Consider the following 21,634-nt stretch of genomic DNA (forward strand, 5'->3'; position numbering starts at 1 on the left):
ATCAATTTTTGGTGGGAAGGAGTTCCATTTCCATTTTAAGTCCATTAATTGCTATTAGCCAAGGAATGGTGTCCCTAGCCTCTGTTTGTCAGAGGGTGGAGATAGATGGCAGGAGAGAGATCACTTGATCATTACCTGTTAGGTTCACTCCCTCTGGGGCACCTGGCATTGGCCACTGTCGGCAGACAGGATATTGGGCTGGATGGACCTTTAGTCTGACCCAGTACGGCCATTCTTATGTTCTTATTTCAGCAGAACTGAACATTTTTGTGGGTTTTTTTTTTTAAAAAAAATTCTGCCCAGCTGCCTGATTCTCCAGGGAGCTAAATGCCTGAGGAGTCTAGCAGCCCTGGGAAGCAGCTGCCCAAGAAGTAGGGCAGCTTGACAAGCCCAGGCTACCAGAAAACCAGGAAGGCTGGCTAGCCTGTCTTGTTTCCCCTCAAGTTTCAATAGAATTGGCATTTTCCTATGGAATGCATCATTTTCATTGAACTGGTATTTTCCAACGGAAGAGTTCCTTCAGAAAGTTTTTGAGCAGCCCTTGAGCCAGCCCCTCATGCTCCCTGACTATCACTGTGTCTAACAGGACTCCTAAGTATGGTTTGCTCTATGCTTAAGAGTTCTGGATCCCAACAAGCTGGACAATTAATACCCAGAAGTTGTCCTGTTGACCACGCGCCTGATACAAACACAATAAACAAACCCAATCAGTGTGTCTTTTGTTTGACTTTTCCCCTCTTCCCAAAAATCAAAAATGCAATTGTGATTCCATAGTCCCAAGGACTGCAAGGGAGGCAAAACCTTCTGGAAACAGTGACTAGAAGGAAGAGCAAGACCCTAGACAGATGGAACCTGGCCCTTATTGCTGCCCCTGGCAAACTGGCAGAAGATTACAGTCACATACACATCGTATGTATGAATATGTATGAGCCAATGTAATATGTATGATGCCCACATAAACTGCTACTAATAAAAGTTATATATCTCTGTGTAGCAGCCAAGAGGAATGTGGAGGTACTATTATAAAAACGATTACCCTTGCCTTTTCCTGCATTGCAGTTTCCCTCTCTGCTGAAGCCACAGGCCCAAGTTCTGTCTGGGTTAGTGCACCTCTGTCTGGTCCCTAAATGCACCCCCCTCAGGGTAAGGTAAAGACACAAGACCTATTGCCGGGTGGAATTTTGCAGTTCTCCCACTTAGACCAGGCCATGGGCCACAGTATCCTGTGTCTCCATTATTCTTATCCTGCCCATCAGACAGTGGCATACAGTGACCAAACAGCATTCTTAAAACAAGTGTTTATTTTGCAGTGGAGACAAAACTTTCAGAGGGAAAAAAAGGGGATTTTAAATACATGTAATGGGACTGTTGCCCCCTTACTAACATTCAGTGGGGATGTTTTGGTTGCTAGCTTCCAGTACTAAAAGGGGAAGGGTCAATGGGGAATCAGGACCCTTAGCCTGACGGCCCCCTGGAACAATGGGGAGAGGCCAATGCTCCAGGTCAGCCTGAGTGACAGGGTGGGCAGGCTAATCAGGGAGTCAGGAGGCCAGGGAGGTCCCGTTCTCCGTGTGAGCTGGATTTGCCTGGGTCAGACAGAGTGGGGCTGAGCTAAGGAGAAAGCAGGGGCTGAAGCTGAGCTGGGGAGCAGAGCTGTGCCAGATCCAGAGAGAGCAGGCCCTGTCTTGGGAGCAGAGCTGCAGACCCAAAGCCAGAGGCACAGCCCAGAGAGAGCAGACTTGCCCTGGGAGCAGAGCTGCAGCAACCAGAGCCAGAGGGGCCAGGAAAGCAGCCCAGGAAGCAGGTCAGGGCTGGGAGCAGAGTCACAGAAGCAGCCTGCAGAGCAGACCTGTCCTGGGAGCAGAGCTGTGGCAACCAGAGCCAGAGGGGCCAGAGAAGCAGCCCAGGGAGCTGGAGGCAGAGCAGCAGCAGTGCAGAGACCGAGTGGTGGAGCTGGGGCTGGAGCAGTCCGGAGCTGGGTGCGGTGAGCAGCTGGGGAGAGCGAGGGGGACCCTGGGCAGCGGGCCCAGCACAGGGAGACGCCTCAGCCAAGAGGCGCTGCAGGCCAGGCTTGGATTGTAACCCCAACAGGGCGGGGGTGACACTGGGAAGAAGGGTCCTACCACTTAGAGCCTGAGAGCGTGTGGCCACCACCAGAGCGAGTGTCCAGCCCACAGCATCCCTGCAGCCCAGCCAGGGCTGCGAAGAAGGCCTGGGACTTACAAGGAACAGATTGTGAACTGCCCGGACATTCCAGAGACACTGTTTGTGAAGTTCCCTGCCACAGAGCGGGGTGATGTGTTTCCTTTAACCTTTTCCATTTTTCCTTATTCTTTTTAAAATTAATTGTTGATTAAATAACTTGCATTTGCTTTAAATTGTATGTAATGATCAGTGGGTTAGAGAAGTGCCCAGTGCAGAGAGAGTACCCCGGAGTGGGGACACCCTAGCCCCGTCCCAGGTGACTACAGCAGGGTTGGGGGTCAAGCCCCCCAGGGATCCGGGGCCCACCCTTGTTGGGGTTACGAGGACTCTGCCAGGCAGGAGAGTGGAAGGGGAGTCCTCAAGGGCAGGGAGGCCACTGGGTAAAGGAAGTTGAAGCGAGGACTTAGATCCTTTCACTAGCCCACTTCACCGGGATAGTGCAGAAGCCAGGAAAGTTCCCCACAATAGCGGGACTATTCCCCTGCTTACATACAACACACAGGCTTCATGTATGCCTATCTTACCTAAAGTCTAACTTCCTTGATGGTAACCCAGATAGGCCTAATTTCTTCAGGCATCCCATCCGGTCCTGTATCTCAGTCTGGTTCCCTCAAATAATGACCACCACTTTCTAGTGAGGGGATCTTTAAGCCCAGCTATTCTTTTGTTCTTCTGCATTCCCAGGTTTTGAGCCCTCTGGTCAAAACCAGTGCAGTAGGTTCAGCAGGAAATCAGGGCAGAGTCCTTAGACCCAAGTGTGTGCTGAGGGGTGACTATCTCAAGCTATTGTTTTCCTCCCTGCCTGTTTTTTCTCTCCTTCAAACAGACCTATATTGAGTTAACTCCATATACTCATAGTGTAACACCCTAATAACCAGGCCAACATATTATATTCATAAATTAAGAGCAGCTCCAAATATCACAGTATTATGCAGAATTTAGCCTCAGAGCTATGATAAAACCCCCGAATGTAGGCGTTTATATGCTGAATCTGACTCTGAAAAGTTCTGCAATTTTTTAGTAAATAAAAGGAAAGATTTAATACACACACAAACATTGTAAATAGTATTTGAAGTACTCAGGAACAACATTTAAAACAAAAGCTATTAGCCAGTAAACTGTTTTTTAAAAAGCAGATTTCCCCATTTTGTTGCTGTTGCATATGTCACTGTTTTACAAAACATAGTGTACTAAAAAAAGTGATACACACAAAGACATATCCCCTTCTGATCTTACAGAGATGATTTCTCAGCCTCAGTCTGACTGTGACCTCAAAATGTACAAGTCTCTGACCTGGATTCTCCAGAGCTTTAGAAGAATGACTGCCTCTCAGTCCCTTCCAAAGACTCCAGAATTGCCTCAGCAAAACAGTTTGAAGATCCTCACAGCCAGCCCCTACTACCGACTTCAAGCTGATAGACAACTGTCTCGTTTCCATCAGGATTGGGAATCTGCAGCCTGCATCCAAAGTGGTACAGGTTTTGGGATGCAGCCTTCACAGAAGACACATCCCTTGGTCCTATGCTGATCCACCATATCACCCCCTCCTCCTGGCAAGCTCCTGTTGACTCAGCTCTCAGATGGTGAATGTTGGAATCTGCAAAGCTGCTTGCCCTCAACATAAACCCTCTGCACAGCTTCAGAAATAGCTACGTATTCCTACCGACTGCCATCCCTTACTTCTGGATGTTTCTGGGCTCTTTTAACTTAGTTGCCCTACCCTCAGCATCTGTGCAGAGACCAGAAGATTCAACTAAAATACATGTCTCCTCACTATTGTTTCTCTCCCATTCTTTAGACTTAACCCCCTCCACACACACACACACACACACAAAATACTGCTGTGTATAAACATGTGGGTTATACCTATATTTCTCCATTTTGTGTGTCTCCTGACGTTCACATTCTGTGGCATAACTATAGTAGCCCTATGGTGTATGAAACTTTAAAAACTGGTTGCCATTGTGAATGGTTACTACATCTCTAAGGTCTAAACCAGTGGTTCCCAAAGTTTAACAACCCACGAACCCCTTTCACTAAAATGTCAAGTCTCGTGAACCCCCTCCTAAAAATGAACATTTCCAGGGATTTTCTCCTTTATCTGAGTATAAATTAGAAAAGCAGTGATCTTGGAAATATAAAATTGGTTTTTATGACGTGCTGATTACACACTATGTATTATTAATTATTATTTATCATGACAGTATCTTTATTACATTATGAAAACGGCAACACTCTTCTGAGATCTCACTTCCGTCGCTTGTATCACTTTGAATAAACCTGTTATAAGACAAGGCTCCTAGGTTTCATCAAGGACTATCAGATGTGAAACAGCATGCAGGGATTTAAAAAGCCAACTCAAATCAAGAATTCCTCCGACACAAGCATTCAGGTCTTGAGCAGACCAGGCCAACCATGCACATTACAACGAAGCTTAAACTTGTTCTTCATCATCATTTTTAAAACAATACTAGTTGCCTGTTTCATTTTAAAAACAGCAAAAAATATCCACCTTCCTTTGCATTCCTTATAAGGAGTCTTGAAGTTTAAATCTCCTCAGTGTGATAGATATGCTGGCTTTGATCTGCTTAGCTCTTGGAAGTCCAGGGGCTCTGTGCTGCTGGCCCCGGGGTCCCTAGGGACAGCTCTGTCCGCCATTAGGGAATTTTTTCCCCGAGAACCCCCTGTAACATTTCATGAACCCCTAGAGGTTCACAAACCCCAGTTTGGGAACCACGGGTCTAAACCACTGTGGCACTCTGTACGTCAAAGCAACACCCTGGAACACCCATATTCACCACTGCCATATAATTACATGTTGCATACAAAGTATGCCTTGTGAGGTATTTTAAAAGTTTTGATCCGTTGAACATTACAGTCTAACAGACTATTATGTGCTATCGTTGTATGTGAAGTTATGAAGTTTTGCTATGTGTGGGTTACTGAAATATGTCGTGAGGTTGGGAATACCCACAACCAGCCTTTCAGATACAAAAATGGAGTAGCCAGACATGATGATGGCACATTCAAGGTCATCTACTTTCCCAACAGCCGTCCCAGAGGACTTCTCAGAAAGAGTAGGTAGATAAAGAAGACTGCTTGACCAATGGTGTCAGATGCCCAAGTCACACACAAAAGATCTTTCCAGCAAGCTGGAAGAAACTATAAAAGAGGGGAAGTGACATCATTACTGGGCCTCACTTCCCCCCACAACTCAATACCTAGAAACACGCCTGGAGGACAAAGACTTTGAACTAGGGATGGTGGTCCCAGACTGGAAAAGAGGCTCACCAGTGCATTGAGGCAGTATACCATCTGTCAGGGCGAGACACTGCTTGATTCAAATCCTGTTTAGTGTGTAGAACTAACTCAGTATGCAAATTTACTTTTATTTCTTAGGTAACCAACTTTGATCTCTCCGCTCGCTACTTACAAATCACTTAAAATCTATCTTTGTGTAGTTAATAAATCTGTTTTATATTTTACCTAAGACAGTTTGTTTTGCTTGAAGTGTTTGGGAAGTATCAGCTCAGTTTACAAAGGCTAGTGTGTGTCCTCTCCACATCCAGGGTGGGACGGACTGGGTAATGATCTAACATGGGCCAGGCTTCGGACCAGGGCAAGACGGTACAGTTCTGGGGTGCAAGGCTGGGCGGGGGAATTGGCTGGAGCCTCTCTATTGTTGGTTCATGAGTGGCTGGCAAAGCATTCATGTAACTCAGTTGGGTGTGTCCCTGCCTGTGGATGTCTGTGTAACTGCAGTACCTGTCAGAGGTGTGGGACTTGTCACAGCATCACAGAGTGAGAGGGATACCGCAGGTTGGTGGGACAGAGGGCTCAGCAGCCCCACAGCCCAGGTTGCACTCTGGTAACCCTGTCACAACCATTCTTAGTAGAAAGATTGGCTGGGTGGGAAAAGATACCATGTTGGTGGTGGCTGCGGACTGAATCCAGGAATGAAGTGTGCTGGATGCAGCTGGTGAATAAGGATCCAGTCAGCTAATTCGATTTGGTTATGGTGTTTTTCATTTGTCTTATTTTTCTTGCCCTGAACCAATTAAAGTCACTGTAATTATTTAAAAAGCCCTGACCAGCTGTTTGAATTTGGGGGGACATGACCCATAGCTTTGCTATATTTTGGGGTTTTACTTTATTTCCTCAACAGATAGCAATGTCTCCTGTTTTTGCCTTGGAGCCAAGTCATTTTAAGAGTGTATAGAGTTTATATATAAAGAAATATGCATAATTCTTTCCTTCCAGCAGCCTGGCTGCCTGGTCATTTAAACATGTCTCTGTCTCTACAAAACATAATATAGTTTCAAGTCCAATAACCTTTTCTGAGTGGAAAATGTTGTGGCAGGTTCAGTGGGTGCAAGTAGTGTCAATGCCGAAGTCTACTAAGGGCTGGAAATAGATTTTTGTGTTACTTGGGAGCAAGAGCCTGTGTCCTCTAGAGGCTCTATGAGATGAGAAAAATGTAACTATGAAAGCAAATTGTGAAAAGAGTGTAGAAGAAATAAAAGTCTTCAAAAAATGAAAATCTGGCACCAGTCTCTTAGACATCCTCAACCTCCCTTTTACGAGGCTCCTGTATTTAAGATGATGTACTCCAGCTGATCTTTTTGGTTTAATGAAAGCACCTGGAATTCCATTACAACCTTATGAAGAGGCACTGTCATGTACATACTTCATCATTTAGGAAATATCTCTGATTGATTAAAATCAATGAACAAGCAACCATTACCGCTGAACAATTTGTAAAATTTTAACTCAAACTTCCAAATTATATTTTAAACCTAAGGCTAAATTCAGTCTAATGTAGTTCATTTCGTTTTGCATGCTTAGGTCAAGGCTGAATTTAGCCCTTTGTTTTTTGGCTTTAACTCCAGTCTTGTATTTTGCAGTCTGTAGCAACCCTAGGTAAGATTTTCAAAAGCACCTAAGTCTTATTTCCAAAAAGTGCTTAATTCACCTTGGGTCCTAGCTCTACTGACTTCCACATGGAACTTAAACTCCTAAATCGCTTAAGTAATTTTTAAAATTTTATGCTTAACATTTATTAATCCAAATGTTGTGAGGCATCTTGAAATTTGAAAGACATGGGAGGCAGGTAGAACTTAGTGTAACACATGCTTACACAGTACGGCTATCTGTCTTCCTCTAATGGCTGGACAGTATAAAGTTTTATGAGTCTGCTACTAGCTTTTGTGTTAACATTCCCGAGTCATTTAGCTTAGGTAGTTCACACTTTTAAATCCAGAAGTTGACTCACTGCTCCTGGTGACTTACCCACGGGTGACATGTTGCCTTAGATAGCAGTACAATCTAAACACATAATATCTAGGCAGATGTACAAAGAAGAGTTAAGAAACACAATTTTTTTTTAACCAAAGACACTATCTGCTTTTTCTTCACCTCTCTTCTCCCACACTTCCTATGTCATCCCCCTCTATTTTCTCATTTCCTTCTGTCTAGGACAGTGGTTCTCAACCAGGGATACACAGACCCCTAGGGGCACACAGAGGTCTTCCAGGGGGTATATCAACTCATCTAGATATTTGCTTAGTTTTACAATAGGCTACATAAAAAGCACTAGCGAAGTCAGTACAAACTAAAATTTCATACAGACAATGACTTGTCTATACTCTTCTATATACGATACACTGAAATGTAAGTACAATATTTATATTCCAATTGATTTTATTATATGGTAAAAATGAGAAAGTAAGCAATTTTTCAGTAATATAGTGTGTTGTGAAACTTTTGTATTTTTATGTCTGATTTTGTAAACAAGTAGTTTAAGTGAGGTAAAAGCTGGGGTACACAAGACAAATCAGAATCTTTAAAGGGGTACAGTAGTCTGGAAAGGTTGAGAACCACTGATTTAGGAGTCATGAGGTGTTGTACTTTAATTCTGTAGGAAGGTTTTTGCAAAAACATTCCTGACTCACACCTTGAACACAATTAGACAGAGACTCGTTCTGACCTCTTACAGTAACAAATCCACAGGCTAAGGAATGTTGCTGGGAGCTAGAGCCTCAACATACAGAAGAGTTTCACCCTCAGGACCATCCTTTAATCAGGCAGGCAGTGTAAAACAGGTCACATATTGTGTGGTAGGCCGTGATTTTTATTTACAGTAAGGACCCTTTATATCACTGGCAGTGTAAAGGGGACAATGTAAATGAAACTTGAGGCCGTGGTTTCTAAGTGCATTGGCCATTCAGAATTACACAGCCTCATGCCAATCACACTTACACCAGCATAAATCAAGAGAAGAGCTGGTCAAAAAACAGAAACCTTGTTCTGTATAGCACCAAGCACAGGGGGACCCTGGTCCTCACTTGGGGCCCAGGAGTACTCTTAAAATATAAATGGTGGATACAGATCCTGTTCCTACCTTCTTGACTGTGGACTTTGTCTTGGTAGCAGACCTGCAGTGCAAAGGGGATATACAGAACTTCAAGGGATGGCTTCTTGCGTCCCACTGCATGGGGGCAGGGAGTGCATGTAATTCTATAAGGATCCTCAGGGCTACAATGAAGGCAACAGCTCAGCTCCTCTGAGGCCTGGTGGAAAACATTCCTTTCTACCATATATGTGGGCTGAGGATTTGTCCTGCAGGACCTTCAACTGGATCTGGAACCATAAGGAGTCAGAACAATGCTTCCACACTGATCTTTCTTGCTTGATAAACATGCTGCTGTCTGGTGTGCAAACTAGAATCTACATATGCTCTTCACCCACTGACTAGGAAGAGTGGATTGTAGTAATCAAGCCTGAAAATGCCATGCCTATTTCCTTTTAGTCCCAAAATAATAGGCCTGCAAATCCATGACTGTAGAAACAACATTTTAGTAATTGGGTGTTGTTCCTCCTCTACTGTTATGACCTATAATGACCAACCTCTAAAAGAGACAGTGGAGAATCCATAAAAATTTCTTAGGTGTCTAAAAGTGTTATTCCACGTTCACGTGTGGGTACATGAGATCCTGTTCCAAATCCCGATGAAATTAGGAGGAGTCTTTCCATTAGCATAAGGGCCTGATTCAATGTAAATCAAGTGTGACTCCAATTAAGGCAATGGTCTTACAGTGGTTAACACTAGAGTAAGCAAAAAGATGAATCACTGCCATCTGGTAAAAAGGCTAGTTTCAAAATAGTTTCCAGTGTGCTCTTTCCAAATAATGAATTCCATTCCAATGTGGGCTTAATTACAGTATGTATACGTAGCAGGGTATACATTTAGAATAGCTATCTTCTCTATCAGTATGGAGCTGAAGGTAGTTTGGAAGTTAAGCCATCAGGCAATTCTTTTTCAAATACATACACTACGATCTTTAGCAGCTGAAAGTTGTCCAACTAATACTATTCCTAAATCCTAACTAGGCGAGGCTTTTAAAATGTTGTAAAGACAAGGATGAAGTAAAACCAGCCAGCAGGGCTTTTCCCTTCTGGATTACACAAGAACTTAGACTTCTTCTGTAATAAATTTACTTTGACAGCTGCTAAAAAATTCACCAAGCTTGACAACATGCACTGAAAGCAAAATAGGACACAGAACTCAGGGGTTTTTTTCCACCCTCGAAAACACTTTTTTGAGACACGGTATGAGCTGTAGCTCACGAAAGCTCATGCTCAAATAAATTGGTTAGTCTCTAAGGTGCCACAAGTACTCCTTTTCTTTTTGTATTGTCATTGAGACTTCAAAATGACTGTGTTGCCCTATATTTTCCCATGTATAGCATTTTATTTATTTTGTGGATATCATAGTTTCCCCAAATATAGCTACAAGAATAAATGGCAGTTTGGTTTGAGAAAACATTGCACTCTATTTGGAATGTAAAATAAATGTTCATGTCAGGAAGAGAAAGTTCCCCTTTTCAGGCTAAGATAAAGCAGAAAACAGTGCTTGGATGATTTTTTTTTTTTTTTTTTTACAATTTATTTGGGAAAGGACTTTGAAGAATTCTGAGCCTCTCAGAATTTCCCTTTTACCTACAAAGAAGATTAATTTGCTTTTGTACCTATACAGATTTGAATCCATCTCACTTGCCTTCTTAATGGTTCCAAACAACTAACGGCAGAGCAAAGGATTTTACTTGTTCAACATAAATGAAAACAAATAGCAAGAATTTTCGCCAGCCTAAGTAGTGGGACTGCTGCATGCCAAATGAGTATCAACTGTTTACTTTGCCAGCATTCAGGGCACAGTGCTACATTGATTTGTTTAAACTGCATACTACATTAATATTTCTTATCTCATCCCAGAGCTTTGGCTCTATCAAATTTTGAAGGCGATAACCCAGATTATTATAGAAAGAACATGTACTATCAAGTACAGCTTAAAATGTGATTGACTGAAATATTGATTTTGCACAGTTGGACTTCTAACGTAATTTGAAACAGAAGCCAGAGCAATAACTCACTATCACTGCAAAAGTCACATGTGGGGAGTGACAGCACACACACACACCAAAAAAAAGTGTTTATTGACCATACAAAATATCCCTTCCATAATCACTAATCCTATTGTGGGGAAGGGAACGCGGTGGAATTCACTTATTTATTTAGTTTTGGGTTGTTTCTTCATTGGGTTTTAGGTGTATTTAGTAAAAAGGAAACATTTCAAATAAATTATAGACAGAAAGAGCAGCTCCAAAGAGGGCACTGAAGAACACAAAGGAACCCACAGTAGAAGTGTGTGTAATATGACAGAGTTTAGCACTTTCTTTGCAGAATTTTCAGATCAATGTCCCTCATTTCATCTTGGGAAGATTTTTTTCCCCCTTTGCTGATAGGGGCTAAAGCAAAAAACAATTTGCATATACCCAGCATAACAACACTTAGAGCCTATGAATCCCAATAAAAGGACCTAGGCAGATAATCTGAAGATAGGTCACCTATAAAAATCAATCATCTGCTCTAACTAACTGGTAACTAATGGCACCACGGGAAAAATCAGGCTGCTCCGTCACACAGGAACAGGCTGGGGCCCACCTTTTGTCTTTATTTAATTAAAAAGCCCTCTTAATATCAGCAGTTATCAGGACATTAGAACATTCTGTCCATGAACTCCTTGCTGGCCGTGTGCTGAGGAGGGGAAAGTGTTCTCTATTCTCTGTTGGATTTGCAAAGTAATGGAGTGGAATTATATAAAATGTGATGGCATATTTTGCAAAAATTACTTAATTTGCAAATTTCAGTGCCATTAGTACAAAAGTTTATTATGTATCCACTCACTTATTTCCATAAATGGTTAAAGTACAGGAAGGTGAATAATTTGTATCAAATTGTTTGACACATCACACTTCATTTTATGTTCCTCAAATGTCCATGAACAGAGCATGATTTTGTCAAATGTATTTGTTATTCAGAATAATTGCTGGAACAGTAATATCTGCCAGCACAGCCTGTCCTGAGCAGCTGATGTGAAATTTTAATACTTTCTATTCAAGCAATTTTCACTGGATGGGATGGGGGCAACAGAGATTGAATCTGAGGTGTCTAGATCTTTAAAAAAAAAATAAGAAAAAAAAAATATGAGCCTCTACTACATCAGCTAAAGAACCAGTTTTCATAGCTCAGTAGCTACTGGATGGGGCAGAGACCCACACTGTGTAAGCGTGGATAACACGAGAGCATGTTTCACCACAGTCCGATAAAAGGAAATTCCATACACTGTTCTGGTTACTGTAAAGTGCACGTGAAATTTCAAATTCCAAACCACTATAGCAAGAAGACCCAAAGGGTATTCAACAGTAAGTTACTGGCATATACCTGGTCTCATAATGCACCAACTATCTGAGAAGTGCACCAATAACCTACTAATGTATAAATGAAGTGGCTTGTAGCTAAAGCCTTAACTCAGGAAAGCTTTTAAGTGTGTCCTTAAAATGTATCCCTTTTTTGGGACAATACTTAATCCTATGCTGAATTTTAGCCACATGCTTAAATCCCATTGACTTCAATGAGTTTAACTTTAGCCTTAACACATACTTAAATGCTATCCTGAACAGGGATAACGTATTGAATCGGGCCCTACTAGATTATGGTTCATTATATTTACATTTTTAAAAAACAGGTTAATGGTGATTTGTACAAATGAAGCCTTTCATTATGGCAAGTAGCTCATAGTAGAATGAGGACAATAGGGAATAACTTCCCACTACCCATTTGAATATTTTTGTCATTTTTTTTAACCTCCTTTTTCTTTTTCCTAATGTTCCATGAGCTTTCTGGGCCGTGTTCCCCACTCCATACCCCCCAAGTCTCACTTTGCTTTCCAGGAGCAATTTGGCAGCCAATTTTACCTTATTTTCTTTTCTTAAAAAAGTGAGTTGGAGATGCTGAACAGCATGCAGTTTACTTTTACACCAGAAAGTGAGTTGAAAGAGTCAATCCCTGCAGCTTGGCCCTGTGAGGGAAAGAATGTAGTTTAAAGCTGTTAATTTTTCTTCTTCGGTGTTTCTCTCTCGCGTGCACTTAAACTGCCTCCCTTCATCCAACTCCACAGGGTGTCATCAGCTTATATTTTACATACTGCAAACCCTAGTTTGGAGAAATAAAGATACTCTAGTTCATTAGTGCTGTCCGTGCCCTATGGCCCTCTCCCAGCCTTTTGGGAATGAAAATATCCAAAGGTGGTCCATGGGAATTTACTTTGCATCTGATTGTTTCCTGCCTATTAACCAGCTTCTAATTTATGTCAGAGCTTTAATTTCCTTCACAGACTCTTCTGAGGGACTCTATCCAAGGCTGTTTGACAGTACTCTTAAGCTGTAGTTTGTTAGATTGAAAAAGCACAATGTTCTTTAAAGAGGCCACGCCAATTTATCTGTATCATATCATGCTCATGTAGGTGACCAGCAACAACTTTTTTTAGTTATTTTTTAACCTGCTAATTTACCAGCTACAGATACAATGCTGAGTGGTCTGTAATTTCCAGCATTAGCCCCAGTAACTTTTCCAGAGATAGTTATCACATTGACTGTCCTCCACTTCTTCAGGATTCCAGTCCTGTAACACCTCAAGTACTCTTGGATGAGTACACTTTAGTGCTGCTGACTTAGTGCCATTGAAATCACCAATTTGCTCCAAACCTTCATTTCAACACCTCAGCCTGACAGAGCCTCACACTATTACCTGGAAAAAGAAGCCCGGGGTAGAAATCTTCCCATCATCATCTGCAGCGAAGACTGATGCAAGATGTCATTTCATTTAACGTCAGTAATGCATGTTGTGTGTGTGTTAGCATATCAGGGAAGCAGTCACAGCACAGGAAGTGATCCCTGACCTCGGATGTCAAGGTGCTCTGACCATGCAAACGTACATCACTTTGTACACAGGAAAAAAATCACAACATTAGCCCCATCCCTTACTACATCTTGGCTTTTGTATTGTATTAGAGCATCATACAACACACAGGCAGCTGAAGGGGATAAGAGACAATCAAAGTGGACTGGAGACCATGGTGGTTCTGTCAACAAGGGCATTGTCCTATGCTGCGCAGGCTACAATAAATGTTTTCTGTGAACCATTCACTGATTTAACTTTATACAGAGCAGCTCTTTGAGATCCATGCAGAATGTTCCACTGATTTGTTCCAGTGTACTCATTAAAAGAGCTTTGCAAAGAGTAATTTACCCAATGAAGTTGAGCCTCCTTGTGGAGTATCTACTAGCAGATTGAGTGTTCCCTATATTTATTCATGGTTATTGCTACACATGTATTCAGAACAAGAGAAAGATGAAAATTTCTACTAGACCCCTGATTGAGGGCCCCATTCTCTTTGGTTAAAGCCTTCTGCACAGTTCTGATTGCCTTCATTTCCCACAGATGTCAGTTTTTATTGAGTTCAGCTGGAAGTTAATGGGAGTTGAGGGCATTACACAGCTTGAAAGAGGCACATAGGAGTTCTAATCATGGACCAAAATCTCATTGCACAAAGGACCATACAAAACACAGAACATAAAAAGGTCCCTGCCCCAAAGAGTTTACAATCTAACTTTCAGGGATTGGTATTATTCTCTGTGATAGGACCTTTACATTCTGAGGGGGGTAGGGGGGAAGGGCCTGCTCCTGAAAGGTTCTGAGTGCACTTCTCAATAGGAGGAGCAAGAACTCAACATCTCAGGATTGGGGTAGTCATGCTAGGTTCTTAAAGCAGAACTAGTTTCTATCTTGCCCCTTCTAGACTCATAGGGAAAACAAATTCCTAGAGCAAGGATATAATCAATATAAAAATTCTGGCATGGGACATGCTTCGTAGCCTACAGTCTGAACTATGGATTAAAATTCACAATGACAAAGAACATGAGACAAGATGAAAAACAGGGAGGATAGTGCCTGAAGTCAAGGTTGGAAGGAACCATTCCCCCACCCCCAAATGATAGACATTGATAGAATCTGTCTAATACACAGGAACAAGGGAAAGCCACAGGTTTCCCCAAGATATCTTATAAAGCCATTGTGACTCAGTGTTGCCTAAATGAAATCAAGCTTTGAGACACAGCGTTATTCTAATTAATACCTGAAAATTCTCGGGGAAAAAAAAATCTGTTCTATGAAATGTAAACTTTGGATTGGGGGTAAATAAATACAAAGATAAAAAACCTCACAGAAAACACAGCAACCTGCAGCAGATAATAATAAATATGTTTCAGCCAACCTATCCTGATCCCATTTCTGAAGTGATTAAAAATTACAACCATATGGATTTTACAGTACTAGGCCAGGGATGAATTTGATGCAGTGTGTTTTGGGAGGAAATGGTTCTTAAAAATATTCAACATAACCAGATTAGTTGTATCATCATAAATGACAATTATAAAGTCACCAATACATCATACAGGTTTGCTGCATGAGGCTCTATCTTCTAATTTGTTTGATTCATTTCTCTCAATAGATCATACTTGCTTGCATTCCTGAGAAGCAGGAAAATCATTTCCACACTCAAAGCGGAGGATGATGTGGGCATATTAATTCCATTTATCTTCCCGGGCTCACACAGGGTACATGTGATGTTTATAGGAACCCAAGACATTGTTACACATTATAGTCACATAAGACTTTGATTGTTGAAAATTGTACTTGTAAAATTATATTTCCAGCACCGTGAATCCTAAATTAAAAGGGAAGGCTCATGGGTAGTTGTCGGTCACATGCAGTTTTATCCACACACTGAAGAACTCTTCATGGCCACTGAGCAGTGGAAGGTCTATGGAAGGTGTCTGGACAAATGTCTGGAAATTGAATTTTTGTCCTAATCAAAATCCACAGAACTGAGAAAGCAATTCTGCTCTTTTCAATCAGAAGCAGTTTCTCTGTCAGGCACCTGCTCTTCCAGAGACAGTACTTTCATGGAAGGTTTAGCCATGTTGTCAGTGATGAAAAATGGCAAAATAGCTGTTCTGTTTTTACTTTGCTGTGTCTACGTGGATGGTGAACAAGCTGCTGAAAGAGATGTGTCAGACAGTAATAGGGCAATGTATTCAAATAGCTGCTTTTCCATTAAAGGTTGGGGAGGGAAGAGGATGTTTTAAGAATATAGCTTGAAGTGATTGTTTTGGTTTAGACAGCCCTGAAGTTAACTGTCAATTACATGCAAATTTTAAACAGACTGCACAAAAAAAAAGTTCACGAAAAGTCTCCCCTCTGTTTAAAAATAAGCATGGTGGAGAAATAAGGCTGATGCTTGCATTTGCCAAAGCAAATGCCTTCAATCTTATGGGGTACTATACTACACTATAGTAATAATGAGTCCGATTCTTGGGGCAGCTCTATCAGCACAAGCAACCGTAACTAGCTCCCTGCTGATTCTCCTTGAGGAAAGGGAGCCCCTGGGTGGGGAAAACTTTGCCCTGCCCCCGAACCTGCGATTCTTTTTAAATATTCTCGCCTCCAGCTCTTAAACGTATAGATGTGTGGTGTGTGTGATTAATGCTTACTTAGATGAAATACAAAACTCCTCCAGAAAAGCAGATCTGTTTTCCAAACAGGTGCACACTGTTCATTACAACCTTTCATAGAGGGTTTCGTTAGCAATCTCTAAATGTGACATTCTCTCAAGAGAGTCTGTAACATGCTCATACCATATATGGTTACTCCCTTTGACCTGAGCAGTTAATCAATTTTCAGGAGTCTGATAAGAGAGGGAATTGATGATGGAGTCAGGTATTTGGTGCAATCCAGTTTGTCTACAGAGAAGGTTAAAAGTCCTGTTTCCCTGACCACAATAAGACTCAAACAGGAGATCGTGTCTTTGCTCACAATTCCAAGCCTCTTTCAACCAGCACTTTACCCAAAATCTCTCTCTAGGCTTTTTCTTTGCTCTCCTGTGGTTGCTTGTGTGATGTTTCTGCCCCTTCTCTCATATACACTCACAGACACAGCTGCAACCAAATCAGCCCCCGACCCCTGTGATTGCATTTATATTGCACGGAAACCCCTCCCTCATATAGTTCAGAGGCTTGAGCAGCCATACACGTGGTCTGTTTTGCGTGGTGCCTGCCCCAGTTTTAGCTCTCTGTAAACAAAGGGAGCACTTCACTGTTCCCCCATTTAGCTTGCATGGAAGGTTTCCTATGCCCACCAGCTCCCAGGAGGTTTCTCCTACCTCTGGCAGGAGAAATACAACAGTATTTTAAAATGGTATTGTCAAAATGTCTTTGGGTGAAGCCTTGAACCCTCTAAAGTCAATGGTAAAGCTCCAGTTGACCTCTACGGAGCCAGGATTACAGCCTGGGGCCTGATGCACCACCCAATAAAGTAAATGAAAATACTTCCAGTAGCTTGGTCCTTCATGAGAGGTTTGTGGAAACATATCTGTTAAAAATGCAGGCAAAAAACAAAAAGGAGAGGGGGGAGATTTGATATTACTGGACATAGTAGGAAGTAAGATGCATGTTAACATAAGACAATTAATAGTATTTATTATATTACAGTAGCTCCCAGAGCCACCTATCAGGATCCTTTGCCCTGTGCATTGTAGAAAGACAGACACACTTACAGTTTGGACATTCTGTAACTGAAATTGACATGGGACCCTATATGAACAGTCCTTAGTAAGGATACAACTCAGATTGAGTCTGATCTTGCAACCCGCACTCAAGTCATTTGGTTGATCACAACAGGATTATTCATGTAACTAAACTGTTAGCTGTAATAAGGACTACTAATCAGTAACATTGGAAGATCAGGCTTAATTTTCATTGAAATGGAGCCTGTATAAAGTACTTTTAATGAAGCAGAGCTGGATGAGCGAGTGACTGGCGTACCTTCTCTATCAGGGTTTTCTGAAACACTCAAGATACAGCTTGACCTCAGAAAATGAGGCTCTAGAGCAGCACCAGAGATTGCTTGAAAAAAAATTCAGTCCAGCACCAGGCAGTTCATCTAACCACATAATGTAACACTGTATTTAGAAAAAAGAAAAGGAGTACTTGTGGCACTTTAGAGACTAACAAATTTATTTGAGCATAAGCTTTCACGAGCTACAGCTCACTTCATCGGATGCATTCAGTGGAAAATACAGTGCGGAGATTTATGTACACAGAGAACATGAAACAATGGGTGTTACCATACACACTGTAACTAGAGTGATCAGGTAAGGTGAGCTATTACCAGGAGGAGAGCGGGGGGGAAAAATCTTTTGTAGTGATAATCAAGGTGGGCCATTTCCAGCAGCTGACAAGAACATCTGAGGAACGGGGGGAGGGGAGGTGTGGGGGGGGGGGGGCGGAATAAACATGGAGAAATAGTTTTACTTTGTGTAATGACCCATCCACTCCCAGTCTTTATTCAAGCCTAAGTTAATTGTATCCAGTTTGCAAATTAATTCCAATTCAGCAGTCTCTCACTGGAGTCTGTTTCTGAAGTTTTTTTGTTGAAGAATTGCCACTTTTAGGTCTGTAAACGAGTGACCAAAGAGGTTGAAGTGTTCTCCAACTGGTTTCTGAATGTTATAATTCTTGACGTCTGATTTGTGTCCATTTATTCTTTTACATAGAGACTGTCCAGTTTGGCCAATGTACATGGCAGAGGGGCATTGCTGGCACATGATGGCATATATCACATTGGTAGATGTGCAGGTGAACAAACCTCTGATAGTGTGGCTAATGTGATTAGGCCCTATGATGGTGCCCCTGAATAAACATGTGGACACAGTTGGCAACGGGCTTTGTTGCAAGGATAGGTTCCTGGGTTAGTGGTTCTGTTGTGTGGTGTGTGGTTGCTGGTGAGTACTCCTTTTCTTTTTGCGGATACAGACTAACACCGCTGCTACTCTGAAAACTGTATTTAGAGGCGCAATTACAGGCTCAGATGTCTGATGCAATTTTCACTAAACTACTGGCAGCTAAGATGATGCTCTACCACTATGTAGCATACAGAGGAATTAAAAAGGCAACTGCTAAATCTGTATGAAATAAGTGTGTGGAATATGTACCATTTTGTGCTTCTATGAAACACGTAGGTTAAGGACCGAGGCTAATCTTAGCCTCAACTCTGCATCTTCTTGTTATTGTACTTTTAAACAAAGCTCTGAGTATTAATTTCATACCTAGATATCTAGGTGCTTCTTATACATTTGTTCTCCTGCCATAAGCTCCACACAGACAGAACCTGCAAACTCAAGGAGTACCCATGACTTCCAAAGTGCATTCCTGGCCTTGCTGAAGTCAATGCAAGTTTTACTGTTGACCCCAGTAGGGCCCAGATTTCTCCCAAGGCATCTGCCAACGTAGAGTTCACTGAAGGATTAGGGCCTACATCACTGTGTAGATCAGTATATCTTTGCAAAAAGTCAGATTAGTGACACTGTATTCTGTGGAGAGAATTTTGCCATATATCAAGCTTATAAATTGGTCCAGGTAATTATATTTTTGCCCAACAGGGAGACTCCATGGAACATCTTCATGCTGCAGGAGACCGCTTCATCCTTATTATGATAGGGACTAGAGGACCCAACTGATATCAGCATCCCAGGGTGCTAGGTACTGTACATGCATAAGACAAAAGCAGTATTTGTTTGTGACTCAGAAGTAGGAAGGCTTCTCTCGATCAACATTGAACCAAAAACACCTATATTATTGGATATGCCATACTGTAGACAAGAAAGAAGACCGGGTCCTAACCAGTTGTGGTCCTTAAATTCTGTAGCACACGAGTAAGAATATTACCCCTTACGTCTTAGGTAAGTTCCAGGTCAGGAAAGTACACTTTCCTACCTATATCTTGATGCAGTTTCTATTGAGTAAGTTATTCATTTTGACCTAAGTAGTGTCTAATGTTGCTGCATGCTATAAAGTCTCTGCTGCATTTTAATAAAGAGTTGCCTGGGTCTCAGTGGTCAAAATGACCCTGCCAGTTGGTACATCAGACACCACTCCTACAACTGAGCACACAGCGGCATTCCTGCATCTGCGCAAAGCCCTGCCGACTGAAAAAAACCACTCTGCATGGGTACTAACTGTGCTTGCGCAGAGTGAATTGCAGAATCGGGGCCTGCAAAGATCTAGGTACTGTAGATGGCCCCTTTGACCTCAGTGGGGCTATCCATAATGGATGAAGTTAGTTATTTGCAGAATCAGGACTTTAGTTTAGTAGCATCTGAGCTCGCCTGGGAAGGATGATACGACATATGAATACATTGTATTATTAGTTATAACTAAGAGGAGCAGGACCTAGTAACAGCACTCTTGGCCTTTTACAATTCATCCTGTTCTTTAGGAAAGACCTGGGGGCGGGAAGGGAAGGAAATGGCTTGCTTTTGTTTTAACAGGAATTTAAGGTTACTCAGTGGAATTCACCCAGAAGAACAAAAGGAAATCCCTTACAAGACGGGGAGAATTTTAAAGGCTCATGACTGTACATACCACATCTAAGGGTATATGTACATCCTAGCTGGAGGTGTAGTTTTCAGCTTTTGTAGACATGTGCACATTACCTCTATCTCAGAAAAAGAGCTGTAGCAGAATGGGCAGCAGGACAGACTAGCCACCCCAAATGCAAGCCCACCTGGGACCATAGATAAGTACTTGGACGGTTAGCCAATGCCATCTCCCCTGCTGCTGCAGCTACACTTCTCTTTTTAGCACAGTAGTGTAATCAGAGCTAGCAGGCATATGGTTACTAAAGCAGCAGGTTACACCTCCAGCTCCAAGGGTAGATGTATCCTTAGATAGGGGTGTAGCCAACCAGGCAGCTTAAAACTCAGAGCAATGGCTAACGATGAGGTTTGTCCTAGATAATGAAGCCACTGAGTAAAGCCAGTCTGCAAACCATTTTTGCAGAGGAAGTTAGTCAGTTCTCTAATGTGGGGTCTGCTTACGAGATTGTGCATTTACCTGAACTTGTTTTTAATAGTGTATCTACTACCTTGAAATAAAAAAAAAATAATAATTAAAAAAAAGAGGATACCATGCTTTTTCATGACACCATCCTGTATTAGTCCTGCTAAAACAGATATTTCACCTCTTAAACTGCCTCAGAATGTTGCTGCTAATGAGATTTTATAGTTCATGCCAAAACATTCTCATATCCATTTTCCTGTTTTTACCATGTCTAGCAAGCTAATTCTCTTCCACTAGAGAAACATGAATAAATCTTAATGTTAATTATTTACTATTAAACTTTCTCTTTACATGCAAAGATAATAGCATGCATTGTATTGGATTTCTACTCAAATTAAAAGTAAGATTTTATTCTTCTTTATATATAAAATAATTTAAATACCCAAGAAAAATAAGTTGGTGAATAAGCCAAACAAAAAAATATACATTAAACTTCAAGTATGTGCTCAAGTGAATTCATACACATACAGCCAGTCCATGGGGATTTGTCCCTATCACTGACCATGTAAAATGCATGAGACTATACCTGAGTAATTAGTTTTTTGCATTGCAAAACTACAGCCACAGATTCAGAAAAAAGTGAATTGGTGAGCACTTTAGGATTTAATAGCAGCAGAAAGTGAGACAATTAATAAAAAATCCTGATTATTAAATGTAATTAGAGGCTAAAAATGAAGATGACATAACCAAAAAGTTCACTCAGACTCTCTCTTCTAGTTCTTAAAATTAGGCATAACTGTGGCCCTGCAATGCACCCATGCATTGGAGTGAAGACACATAAGGATCCCTCTTTTATTCCTGCCGAGACGACTCATAACACCTGTAGCTGTGGAGAGAGGTGAGCAGCATTTTTGGGCACTATTCCCCATGCAGCTGGGCAGGGAGGAGCAATGGTGTAGAGGAACCAAGGTGGTGCCTTGGTTCCACTGCCTCCTGCGTGCCAGTCAGCACACCCACGCAGGCACAGAGCAGATTAAGCCCATTACTTCTTGTCCTACTTTGTCTTGTCCTACCTTCACTGGACATGGAGAACAATTGCTCACCATGCCCTTTATAACGGGCCTTAACATATTTGA

This window comes from Eretmochelys imbricata, chromosome 14 (assembly GCF_965152235.1).
Source record: "Eretmochelys imbricata isolate rEreImb1 chromosome 14, rEreImb1.hap1, whole genome shotgun sequence".
Lineage (NCBI taxonomy): Eukaryota > Metazoa > Chordata > Testudines > Cheloniidae > Eretmochelys > Eretmochelys imbricata.